Source organism: Glycine max, chromosome 9 (genome assembly GCF_000004515.6).
Source record: "Glycine max cultivar Williams 82 chromosome 9, Glycine_max_v4.0, whole genome shotgun sequence".
Classification (NCBI taxonomy): Eukaryota; Viridiplantae; Streptophyta; class Magnoliopsida; order Fabales; family Fabaceae; genus Glycine; species Glycine max.
The window spans coordinates 37046257-37061073 of NC_038245.2; positions in this window are offsets into that span (position 1 = coordinate 37046257).

The window sequence follows — 14817 nt, forward strand, 5'->3', positions numbered from 1 at the left end:
AAAAATAAAATGAAGATGGAAGCCCTCAGCAGCTCTAAAACTCAACCGAAAACAAAAGAAAAAAGTGGAATTGAAGAGAACACCAAAATGAAGAAGAAAGAATGGAAACGGAGGAAGCAAATTGGTGGGGAAATGACACAAATGAAGGAAGTGGGTTTGAAGTTGGTAGGGAAATGACCGGAAAACGCTCGAGAAGAAGCCACGTGCATCACCAATAGAAATAAAACACTAAAGTTGGAATGGCCAAAGCTAAACACTCAACGTGGCAGAAAACGTGGCACAAAACCAAGGCAAAGTTGGAGGGGCATAAAATGACCAAAAAGCCAATAAAATGGACAGCTGTCAAGCTCTCAGGCATAGGCATAATAGTAATTTTCATGGCCTTCTCTTTTAATATATAGTATATAGATAAGGAAGGAAAATTCAGTTCACACTTCCCAATGATGTGGTGCTAGAATTATTCACATATTTACAAAATTTGGTTCTAGTATGGGCCAATTCAGGAAAATAATAATAATAAAAATGTAGAACTATATACATGGTGATCAAATGCATTGCACCCAGTAAAAAAATTCCATAGTGCATACCATATCAGTTATTCACAAATAAAACTAGTACGAAGCTTCCTATTGGTTCCTTAATCTCAGAGCACTTTGCACGGTTTCAACATTCCAAGTCTCAATAAATGTTCACCATACAATATATATGCTATTTTAGTTCATTATGACTAATGTGTAGTAATTTAGAATGTCAAATAAGCAAAAGCATGTATCAAAGAGTAATGTAGAGATGCAAATTCAGATTAAATAGTTCATAATTGGCATTAATCACGTCCTTACCAATAAGATCCTCAACATAACATTTTGAGCATGACATGAACATCTATGAGAACCATATCCTTAGTACTAATTACATGATGTAATTTGTAAACAAATATTAGGTTGAGTGAATGTTAGGATATAAGGAGAAGGGAAAGTTAGTTAAGATAGTTAGTTTGTTAATCAATTAGTTAGTTAGTTAGAGGGGTTTATTAGATATAAATAAGGGAAGAATGATAGGAGAGAGAGAATATGTTTATTCTGTATATTGAGTCTTAACTCTTTGTGAAAGGAGAAATTCTCTATGAAGGGAAAATCCTTGGAGGAGAGTTATTTCTCCTATTTTCTATACCTCTCATCCTATTCAATAAACCTCTTTCTTTTCTTTGTCATTTCAATTCTTGATTCCTAATAATTAGTCCAACCTACAGGATCTTCAAGGGAAAGCCAGTGTTTTACAGGTGGAGGAGGTGCAAATTTAGGCTAAGAAGGTGGAGCTACCAGCATTCATTTGGACATACCCAATTGGTTGGATTGTTAGAGCTGAAAAATTCTGAGGTACAAGAAATTCCTTCATTCCATAAGTTGCAATATACATTCATGAGCATGGAACGTGTTGTGACACATTGGTTCTACATTTGGGGCCAAAAGAACCCAGATTTAGATTGTGAGTCATTTTCCACAACTTTGATCAAAAGATTCAAAGATAGCTATGGTAGCCATGTCTTTGAAAGATTGACTACCTTAAAGCAAGAAGAGCAAATTGAGACGGAAACCCACATTGAAGAAAGGGAGACTTCCACACTCTTCTTGAAAGAGAGGACCAACGATGTACCCGAGCTTAAGAAAATGTTGCAGTAGTTGGTGAAGAAACAAGAAATCAAACCACAACAAGATAAGTCTTGGAAAAAAGAGGTATTCCAAAAGGAGGAACCCAAATCTTGTGGGTTGCACCACCATTCTTGCAAAGTCTGTTAGACAAATGGCCTCAATTATCTTAAGAATGGGGGGTTGAATTAAGATATCACAATCTTTTCCTAATCAAAAATTCTATTTTGATTTTATCTCAACAACCCAAGATTCCTTTTAAAAATGAACTCCTAAATAATAATGCAAATTAATCCTACTGAATAGAAACAATAAGCAATAAACAATAAAGGAGTTTAAGGAAAGAGAGAAATGCAAACTTGATTTATACTGGTTCGGCCACTTCCTGTGCCTACGTCCAGTCCTCAAGCAACCCACTTGAGATTTTCCACTCTCTTTGTAAAATACCTTTAACAAAGTCTGAACCACACAAGGGCAACCCTTCCCTTATGTTCAGGAATCCTTTACAACAAGAGACCCTCAGTCTCTCAATCCATTTTCAGAAGTAAGAAGAAGAGAAGAAGGAATCTCTCTTGAAAGAGATAGATTGTACAATGATGATCAATCAAGATTTGTTATTGAATATGCAAGTGTTTGACCAAGGAATCTTTTTGAGAGGATAAGACATTTCAGTTTAGAAAAACTCTCTTAATCTTTTGAGAGGATAAAACTTTTTGGGCAATAAAAACTCTCCTCTAATTCGTGTTTCCAAGTCACATATAAATAGACCTTTGATGGTCATTCATAAACCATTTGAATAGATGTGACTCTTGGAAATTATTTTTTGAAAATCTCCTCTGGTAATCGATTACAAGACTTTTGTAATCGATTACAAGCTTTAAAATTTGAATCAAAATGTTTAGTAACTGCTGGCAATCAATTACCATCCATGTGTAATCGATTACACAGTGTAAAATTTGAATTCAAATTTATAATAGCTGTTATAAATCATTTTTGCCACTGGTAATCGATTACATCCTCGAGTAATCGATTACCAGAGAGTAGATCTCTTGAAAAAGACATTTTTGCTTAAATTTCTTGGCCAAACCTTTTGTTGTTTCAATTTGGAATTCTCTTCCTAAAACACTAGAGATCTTCTTGATGTTGTATCTTGTATTCTTGGATTTTTGTCTTGAATTAAACTTGAGAAGCGCATTTTCATAAGGCATCAAAACATCATGATCATATGGCATCATCAAAACATCAAAGGCAAAGTCTTTGCTTCTACAATCTCCCCCTTTTTTATGATGACAATTTAATTTTTGAAATCAAGATACAAGCAATGTATATGCAAGATATATTGCGTTCACTCATTTCATACTCCGCCTATGTTTTGGAATTGATGATCACTTAATCACTTGATTTCTAAGCTTCTATACCACCCCATTTCTCTCCCCCTTTGGCAACATCAAAAAGCCAAACTGCGTGGCAACCAACACAAGATGATATAACTAAAGTGTACATAATCAATCATAAGTCACAACCAAATATAAGCCAATCATCCATAAGTTAAAACCAAATATAATCCAAGCATAAATAAGTCATAACCAAATATAATCCAAGCATAAAAGACTAAGTGCTAATTATCAAAAGATAATGAAAGTTTAGAAAATGATAACGCAAAAAGCATAGCCAAATACACGGCTTATAATAAAAGATAATAACATCCTAAAAACTAAGACGGTGGTGGAAGGTCAAAGCCCCGACGAAGATAAGTGACATCCTCTTCAAGCTGGGTGATGCGGGTATCCATGCCTTCAAAGCGACCATCTAAGGAATCGAATCGTTCACCAACATAAGTGTGGAGACCCCGTAACTCAGAAAGAACTTCAGTCATAAGGGCTGAATCATCTCATTGAGGAGGAGGAGAAGGAGTACGCTCGTCTTGTGGAGGGAGTGCGTCCTTCTTCAGCCATTGACCATCACGATCCTTACGGTAACCAAATGAAGTGACTGCACCAGCACCTATAGCAAATGATCTCTTGACTTGAACAAAAGGTTCATCATCAAGAGGAATTTGAAAATGACGGAGAAAAAGGGTGACCAATTGAGGATATGGAAGAGGTGCATTGGCCCATAATGCCTTATGCATTCGGTACCTAACCAAGTGATCCCAGTCAATCGAACGACCGGTAAGGAAAGCCCACATCAAAATCAAGCCCTCCTCAGAGGCTTGAGCCAAATTAGAAGAACGGGGAAGCAAAATTCTAATGATAATATAGTGCATGATGCGACAATCAAAGGTTAATGATCCGGCCAGCAATCTACCGGTCATTTCATCCTGGTCCTTACAAACCATACGGCGAGCATCATGACTAGAATAGTCAAACTTCCAGTCATCAACAATGGTGCCCTCAAAAGGTGCACCTTGACTGGGTAATTTAGTCAATGAAAAGAACAGAGATTGATCAATGATCATAGAAATACCATGCACCTCAGAAGAAATAATACCATCCTGAATTTTTAAATTATTGTAAAAGACTTTAACAAGTTCAGGATAGTAAGGCAATTTTAAGGACATAAAATCAACCAATCCAGAGTTTTGAAACACTTGATAACAGTCAAATGTCTCATCATTAAAGAAATCTGTGTCTAGGTACTTAGGGTCTAAGATGATCCTAGAAGAAAATTGAGAGTTGTACCGTACACGTTGATCATCTGAAGAAAATAGAGTAGATGATCGTGGAGATGATAAGGAAGGATGAATTGGTGCTATGGGTGCTTCAGATGGTCCGTGGCGGCAATGGCCAGCAGCAGCGGTGGTGGAGGATGTTCCCTTTCGCTTCTTAGACGATTCTACCATTTGATGAAGTTTTAAGGAATTTCAATCGGTGTAATCGAAAGAGGAGTGAAAATGATGAAGATTGGGCTTTGTGGGACATGATTTGGTTAATAATTGAGGGAGATATGAAGGTTTGAAGATTAGGGACAAAGAGGCACGTGACTGGTTTACGTGAGTATTTATAGAAGATGATGTTATGTAATCGATTACAAGGTTTGGTAATCAATTACAGGAGCATTTAGCCTTCTGGTAATCGATTACAGGCTATCTGTTCTTGTGTAATCGATTACATGTTATGGTAATCGATTATCAGAACAATATCTAGGTTGTTTCATCAAAGAATATCTATTCCTATGCTAAAAACATCTATCTATATTAATTATCAATACTAATACTTATATATTTCAATCAAACAAGTATTAATCACACAATTAACACACACCAATCAAACATAATCAAATACTTACAATTAAACACAATCAAACAAAAGCAATCATCAAAACATAATCAAAAACAATTATCAAAGACAATTAACATAACTATCAATCAAAATCATCAATGAAAATCAAATATTTAAGCAGAAAACAAGCATCAAAACTCAATCAAAAGTTAGCAATCATAGACAAAAATCATCAAAGTAATCAATCAAAGACAAGTGACCTGTTGGTATCATTTGATATTACTTGTTGGGCTTGTTGATCTAGTGGCCTTTGTTTGTTGTCTCCATAAATCACATATCCATTTATCTTAGGGAGAAATATGAATAAACTTTGATGCATGCCATGTGTTTGGAGAAATTGCTATCAATGTATCGACTTTGCTCTTCTCCATTTTCATAGTCTTTCATCATGATACCCAAATTTATGATTTTATTTTTCTGAATCACTTGAAGAATTTTTTGTCATTTTCTTCCCAAGTGATTTATGCTTTCTTTTCTTTCTTTTCTTTGAGATTCCTCTTGTCGGATTTTTCAATTCTTCTTTTAAAGACAAGATAATCGAATCTTATGTGCCCAGGTTGATTGCTTTCATAGCATGTTGGGGCTAAGGAGGAATCTTCTTCTTTCTTCTTTGTATTGATGTTTGATTCCCTTTTATTTATTTTGTTTGTCAAAAATTTATTGAACCTTTTCACAAAGAGTCTAAAATCATCATCATCTTCTTCTATTTCAGTCAAGTCCTCTTTGTCACTTTCTTCTTGAATAAAAGATGATGAGGCTCTGAGTGCTATTGCTTTTCTCTTTATATCATTCTCTTCATGTTGATGGAGTCTCATAAGTTCCATTTCATGTTCTTGAAGTTTTCCAAAGAGAGTGGCAAGAGACATATTAGTGAGATTTCTTGATTCTGCAATTGTTGTTACTTTTGGTTGCCATTGTCTGCTCAAACATCTCAACACTTTGTTAATAAGATCTTCATTGGGAAATATTTTTCCCAATGATGCAAGATGATTAACGATATGAGTAAATCTCTTTTGCATATCTTCTATGGTCTCATATTGAAACATTCTGAACAGTTCATGTTCATGTGTGAGAGTGTTTATTCTAGATCTCTAGACATCAGTTGTGCCTTCATAGGTTACTTGCAATGTATCCCACATTTATTTTGCATTTTTACAATTTGAGACTCTAAAATATTCATCCATGCCTAATGCAGAAGTGATTATATTTTTGGCCTTTAAATTGTATTGAACCTTTCTTCTTTCATCATCATTCCATTCTTCTCTTGGTTTTTCTATAGTTGCATTTCCCACTACCTTTGTAGGAATAAAGGGACCAACTTCAATGGCTTCCCATATATTTAAATCTATGGCTTCAATAAGGATCTGCATTCGGGTTTTCCAATAGTAATAACCCTCGCCATTGAACATAAGAGGCCTATTAATAGAATTTCCCTCAGGAAATAGAAAGTTGGATGAGGTCATATCTATTCTTGAAGTTTTTAAACTTTATACAAGAGTCCTGCTCTGATACCACTTGTTAGACAAATGGCCTCAGTTATCTTAAGAAGGGGGGTTGAATTAAGATATCACAATCTTTTCCTAATCAAAAATTCTATTTTGATTTTATCCCAACAACCCAAGATTCCTTTTAAAAATGAACTCCAAAATAATAATGCAAATTAATCTTACTGAATAGAAACAATAAGCAATAAATAATAAATGAGTTTAAGGGAAGAGAGAAATACAAACTTGATTTATACTGGTTCGGCCACTTCCTGTGCCTACGTCCAGTCCTCAAGCAACCCACTTGAAATTTTCCACTCTCTTTGTAAAACACCTTTTACAAAGTCTGAACCACACAGGGACAACCCTTCCCTTGTGTTCAGGAATCCTTTACAACAAGAGACCCTCAGTCTCTCAATCCCTTTTCAGAAGTAAGAAGAAGAGAAGAAGAAATCTCTCTTGAAAGAGATAGAATGTACAATGAAGATCAATCAAGATTCTTTATTGAATATGCAAGTGTTTGACCAAGGAATCTTTTTGAGAGGATAAGACATTTCAGTTTAGAAAAACTCTCTTAATCTTTTGAGAGGATAAAACTTTTTGGGCAATAAAAAATCTCTTCTAATTCGTGTTTCCAAATCACATATAAATAGACCTTTGATGGTCATTCATAAACCATTTGAATAGATGTGACTCTTGGAAATTATTTTCTAAAAATCTCCTCTGGTAATCGATTACAAGACTTGTGTAATCGATTACAGGCTTTAAAATTTGAATCAAAATGTTTAGTAACTGCTGGCAATCAATTACCATCCATGTGTAATCGATTACACAGTGTAAAATTTGAATTCAAATTTATAATAGCTGTTATAAATCATTTTTGCCACTGGTAATCGATTACATCCTCGAGTAATCGATTACCAGAGAGTAGATCTCTTGAAAAAGACATTTTTGCTTAAATTTCTTGGTCAAACCTTTTGCTGTTTCAATTTGGAATTCCCTTCCTAAAACACTAGAGATCTTCTTGATGTTGTATCTTGTATTCTTGGATTTTTGTCTTGAATTAAACTTGAGAAGCGCATTTTCATAAGGCATCAAAACATCATGATCATATGGCATAATCAAAACATCAAAGGCAAAGTCTTTGCTTCTACAAAGTAAACACTTCAAAGTTGAAGTATGGGCTACTAAAAAGTTCGAAAAATGTTCTTGAGGTTAAAAGGGAGGAAAGCATGGAGGCACAACCCTCTAAAACCAAGATCAAGAAGACCATTGAGGGAATTAAAGATATCAAACAAATGGTACAATTGTTGATCAAGAAAAAGGATCTCAATCTTGAGTCAGAAAAAGAGGAGAAACAAACCATGCAAGAAGTATCGACTTTGTAGCTAGGTGTGTTGGTAACAAAGTCATAGCAAGACAGTGCTTTAGGAAAAGTTCTTGAAGTTTCTGCCTATGGGAGAATTGAACCCACCAGGGAGGAGGAGCTTGGTGTTGAAGACAAAGACGAATGTTGCTCAAGATGCGACCAAAAAATTGTGTGGTACAAGAGATTGGGTCACATAAGTGAGAAAGGTTTGGAGTTTCTATCAAAGGATCACTTTTCAAACATAAAGGGGTAGCCACTTGAATCCTACAAAGACTATCTTGCGAGTAAACAATGCAGAATGTCTTTCCAAAGATCGGATGAGGTCAAAAGGAGAAATCAAATCTTAGATCTTGTCCATTCAGATGTTTGCTCAATGTCTGAAAAGTCCCTTAGTGGTGCCCAATACTTTGTTACCTTCATTGATGATCGCTCCATAAAGGTGTGGGTCTATCCATTGAAGGTGAAAGATCAAATTCTTCAAAATTTCAAGGAGTTTTGTGCCTCAGTAGAATAGGAGACTAGAAGAAAGCTTAAATGCTTGAGATCAGACAATGGGGGAGAATACAGAGGCTCATTCGAGGCATACTACGAGACTCATGGGATACGACATGAGAAGGTACCTCCCAAAACACTCCTCATTTGAATAGGTTAGCTTAAAGGATGAATACAACAATTGCAGAGAAAGTCATATGTATGCTTTCACATTCAAAACTCCCCAAGACATTCTCGGGTGAGGAAGTGAAGACTGTATTTGATTGGATCAATTTGTCTCCTTCAATACCTTTAAATGGAGAGATACCAAAAGAAGTTTGGTTTGGAAAGAAAGCCTCTTATGGTCACTTAAGAGTCTTCGGGTGCAAGGCTTTTGTCTACATTTCGAAAGATGAAAGATCAAATCTTGCTAAGGCAAAGGAGTGCACATACCTTGGTTCACCAAGAGATGAACTTGGATTTAGACTATGTGATCCTAATAACAAGAAGATTATCCAAAGTAGAGATATGGTGTTCTTCGAAGATTAGACAATACATGATATCCAGAGATCTAAGAAGCCAAAGCCCATAATGAGAAACTCAAGGGAATAGACTCTTCTAAAAGAGACAGAACCCACTCAGATGATAGAAACAAATAAGATGGAGCAACCTCCTCAAATAGAACAGCCTGACCAGATGAAGCAGATTCAAATGGAGCATCCAACTCAGACGATGGAAGAATCCCAAGTGAGGCGATCAACAAGAGTCAGACAATCATTAATGATGTATTTCTCTAATAAATATGTCAATCTCACTGGTGACGAGGAACCTCAAATTTTCCAAGAAGCCATTGAGATAGATGATAAAGAGAAATGGATGCAAACCATGAAAGAAGAAATGCAGTCCTTGATTGAAAATCAAATATATGATCTAATGGAGTTACCAGAAGGAAGGAAAGCATTCAAAAACAAGTGGGTGTTCAAACTCAAGAATGAAGAAAACCTAAACCCAACGTACAAAGCCCGCATTATGGTGAAAGGATGTAACCAGAAGAAAGGCATATATTTTGAAGAAATCTTCTCACCGGTGGTGAAGATGACATCCATTAGAGAAATTCTTTGTCTAGCTGTAAAACAAGACTTGGAGGTTGAGAAGCTTGATGTCAAAACAACATTCTTACATGGAAACTCAGAGAAAGAAATTTATATGGAGCAACCATAAGGTTTTGTAGAACCAGGGAAAGAACACTTAGTGTGCCACTTGAAGAAAAGTCTCTATGGTTTAAAATAAGCTCCAAGACAATGGTACAAGAAGTTTCATCTCTTTATGGCCCAACATAATTTCAAAAAGACCTCAGCAGACCATTGTGTGTTTTTGAAGAACTACAAGAATGGTGAGTCCATCATACTCTTGTTGTATGTTGGTCATATGTTAATTGTTGGCAAAAATAAAATAAAGATTGATGCTCTCAAGAAGGCATTGAGCAAATCTTTTGTCATGAAAGATCTGAGTCCAGTAAAGAAGATTCTTGGAATGAAGATCACTAGAGATCGATCTAGAAGAATGCTCTGGATATCTCAAGAGGACTACATTGAAAAGGTTCTTGGAAAGGTTCAACATGCATAATGCCAAACCAGTGCATGTTTCTCTTCTTGGACATTTCAAATTAAGCAAGATGCAATGTCCAAAGAATGAAGAAGAAAAGGAAGAGATGAGCAAGGTGCCCTATTTGTCTATTGTGGGTAGCCTTATGTATGCAATGATTTGCACAAAACCATACATTGCCTATGTTGTAGGAGTTGTGAGCAGATTCCTATCAAATCCAAGAAAGGAGCATTGGAACACTGTGAAGTGGATACTAAGGTACCTTAGAAGAACGACCAAAAGGTACTTGTGCTTTGGCATTGGAGATTTAATGCTTCTTGGATATGCAGACGCAGATATGGCAGGAGATGTGGATTCTAGAAAAGTCTACATTCGGATATCTAATTACTTGCATTATCAACCACTGAAGTAGAATATATTGTAGTAGCTAAAGCATTCTAAGAAATGTTATGGATGAAGAAATTCTTAACTGAGTTGGGACATGATCAAGACGATTATATGGTAAACTATGATAATCAAAGTGTCATCCACTTAGCCAAGAACCCCATGTTCCATTCACGCTCCAAACACATTGGCATCCGTTATCATTGGATACGTGAGGTGTTGAATGAAAATAAATTGAAGGTTGAAGACTAAGACAATACCAACCAAGAAGGTTGAAGACTATTGTCAGTGTGTTAGCATAGTGGTGCACACCAATTATGTCGGAAGGGAGAGATTTGTTGGAAATTTCTTCATAATTAAGGTTGGTTCACATTCAAGTAAACATGTAAATTCAAATACATAGAAAATTGAAGAGCACATTCCAAGGAAGTTTATGAATGAAGGAGGTGCACACCAATACATGTGTAGGAAGTTTGGAGCACTTTCCAAGGACTTGGAATTGATTTCTTTGACCTTGAAACTTATACACTCCACTTAGGAAAGTGAAGATTGGAGTTATAAGGAACTTTATGAATGCAACTCATTTATTGGCATCCACCACTTACTTTTGAAGGAAGCCACACTCCTCTCCTATAAATAGGGAGAGTTGTGAAGAGTTAGAGCATCTCATCTCATCTCATCAAAGAGAAGCAAAGCAAAAGTGATTGTGAGAACGAGAGTTTTAGTTTCCACCACACTTGGTGAGATTGAGAGAAATTGTAAATCATCATTTGGGTAAGGTTGAGAGATATTCTCTTGTATTGAGAGAGTCATTGTAATCCTACTTTTAATAGTGAAGATATTTATTGGTTTGATCCCGTGATTTTTACATTTCATATTAAAAGAGTTTTTTACATTAAAAATTATTGGTATCATTCTTCTACTCCTTATTCTTGTTCTTTTTCGTTTCCGTTAAGTGTGTATTTTGAGTCTACGGAGACAGAAATGGTGTTGGTGTTTCCCATCACACAACAACACAACTTTTATTATAATATTTTCCCAATATCTTATCTTATTCTGTTACTTATTGATCTACGCTGGCTAGCAATAGATTTTCTCCATTTTATCAGGTTTTGTTGTTGGCATGTGCTTGTTTTGTGTTTACTTTGCTAGTGTTTTTTGTTTTTATTTCCATATTACTTTAGGGTATTTCTTTTACTACCAATCTACTTTATTTTTTTATTTTTTTCTCTAAAAAATTAATATCTCTATATACATACATAGCTTGATTTAACATTTAAGAAATTGAATTTAGGAAGTATGGAAATTTTAGAATTTTAGCATGTACTTATGCATTTTTTGTCAATTTTAATAACTAATTTTTTTAAGGAGTTAATGACTTTGATTTTCACAAGGTACATATAATAGAGGATTAATACCATGTAATCTCTCCATTTCATTTTGTTTAATGTTTTAACCAAAAATTCAAAAAAATATTATTAATTATTTATTTTATTTATTTGTGTGTGTGTGTGTGTGTGTGTGTGTGTAAACTTAATTCAAAATTTTAAAACATATTTAAATACAAGCCTTTCAAGAGGGTAGCAGACTCATATTCACCTTTCTAACATCATCATAGAACTTTTCTAAATAAATAATAAATTCACTTCGGCTCAAACAAGGCCGTCTATAAAACCCTATACCCCAATGTCACATCCTATCAGAGCGTTATGTCCCGACGTCCTTCAGCACATGGTTCCTTAAAGAAATTCACCTAGTCATCTGCTCCCCCGAACACAAAGTTCAAGATCATCACAGGATCCAAACACAAACAACACACGAGGAGTGAGTTATCACATTCCTAACTAATAGAGAAACAAGACAACTAGATATACATATCATATAAACCAAATAAAACTTAGTTACATGTAATTCCACCACTTTGTCATTCAAAGTTCACTTTTCAATCATCAATCACATTACACAAGAATCACACGCTCTGATCAAGACATAATAACACATCAATTTCATAATAAACAATTAGCAAGCGCATGAGACAGTTATGCTAAGACTCAAGCCTATATGTAATGTGGTACCATGTCAGTGAAAAACCACCCTGGGGCGCTTAGGAATACATAACAAGACACACCAAACAATGGGTTTGTCAGGTCACTCTCACTAAGTAAGATCATAGGGAGACCAGTCAGGGTCATGATGTTTTGTGAGAATGCTCCAACCATATGGGATCAGCATAGGCTTAAAGAAGCACTCAAACCCGGTGACCCCCAAGGCCTACACTCCGAAGAGTTCGTCAGGGCCTCTCCCGACTGATTCAGGTCCAACCCCTAAAATCATTTTAGCACACGGACATTGCTCGTGAATTATACAATACCCATGACCTCACACTCGTGTGTTAAACACGTACAACATATTGCGCTACAATTTAACCCTGGTTCCTAAATAGGAAACCTACACTTTCTCTTTAACACTGCGCATCAACGCTTTTCTCAAGATAACACTGGTCAGGTTATTGTACAATTCACAGCTTACAACACAAATAATGTCACATCAAGAGTTAATCACACACTTATTCACAACCAAAACTCATTCACAATTTCACATCTCATAATGTCACAATCCACCATCACATGTTTTCACGTATCTCACAATTCAACACATGTTCTACTTTACACTTTTACTCAATCTCAATAGCAATATTATAATCTCAAGGCAACATATTATTCCATAATTCATCACATATTTCATTTATTTATAAACACTGCTCATGAATTATACAATACCTCGACCTCACACTCATGTTAATTAGAAAAAGTACTTGATTTATAGGGTTCACGCTCAACACAATAGCATATCAATTTCACAAAAATTGGTCTGTCAAACATATATAATTCACTGTAATAATTATAAGGATAAAATGAAAATTGCAAAAACACCCCAAAACTCATTCCAATTGATATCTCTAAGGATCCCTACACATGTTCTCACTAATTCCCAATCGTGAATAACTCATCCCTTACCTCTAAGCGGACTCACGTGTCTTTCGACAGCGATAGCAGCATCTCTAGCGGTTCCCTGAAATTTCTTCAGTTATTCCTCCGACTGCTCCGATAGAATTCCCAAACGTCAAAGAGACGGAGAAGAAATTGAAACCTCCACTTGTACTGTCTTCATGCGATTCCTTTTTCTCCCTCCGCGAATATTATCTCGCAAATCCCAACGGTGGAAGTGTGCACAATTGAATTTCGAACAACATATCCAAATTTATTGAAAATCCAACGGTTAACGAAACCGGGATCATAATTTAACTAAGATCGTTTTGGATTTCTGCGGGAAAGGAAAAGGCTACAATGCAATAGGTATTTCTCTCAACTCAAACATGATATCAAAATTCCCAACGGTGAGAATGCTCGGAATTGGGCTGCGAACGTAGTGCTCCAATTTCACGACGATCCAACGGTGAACGAGTTCGAGATCGCCATTTTTCTGAAATAGGTTAGGTGGCCTGCGGGAAAAAGAGAGGGTTTTGGGAGAAGAAAGAATAAACGAAATTGTGGGGCAGAGGAAGATGAGTGAGTCTGAGAAGTGACGCATGTTGTTATTTATAACTAGGGGCATTTACGACTTATTATTTATTCTATTTATTTATTTATTATTTATTATTTTATAAAAACAAACTTTATTTTATTCTCTATCAAACAAATAAATAAAATACCCTTTTTATTTTTTTTCACATCATTATTTTAATTAATAATTATATCTCCTTGTTTATTTATTTATAAAATCTCATCATTTTTTTAAACTCTATTTATTTATAAATAACAATCCTTTTTAATATAGTTTACGAAAATTGGGATGTTACGATGTTACTCTCTATATATATATATGATAAATGGAATATCACCTGAACACACTTACTATTCGTTATCTTACATGATACCTGCATAGACAAATTATCTTGATTAAAGAATTATTTTATTATTTATTTTTTTACTGCAGATTGAAGAGTTCTAATAACATAATTTTAACATACTTTTTTAAAATACTTTTTAGTAATATTTCAAATTTATTAAAAAAAAATTGACACTCGTTAGTAAAAATTGGATATCATGAATAAAACTCGCATATTTTTTAATTTCAATAACGAATGAAACTCAGTGAATAGGAAATAAATCTCACATATTTGTTGATTCTTAACAATTTTAATTAATAATAAAAATGTATTTAAAACAATAAGTTAATTATACCAATTCCATGTTCTAACTTCACCAACGTTTACATTCGGTTACCTTTCCCTTTAATTTCTGCCTACCTTTGGTTGAGCGAATACATACATGAGTGTCGTAAACCTTTCCCATGGATAAAAAAACTCTTTGTTAATCAAATCGCTCCATGTTCTGTATTTTTTAGCAAAACTTTTCGCCACAAAAATATTTCCGAACACAGACACTATGACTGTTGACATTTTTGGAACAAAATGATAAAAGGATATTATTTGTAGTGCCAATAAAACCAACTTAAATAAAGTAACCATTGTGTTCACATTCCATAGCACAGGAAAATAACAAAACCACAATGGC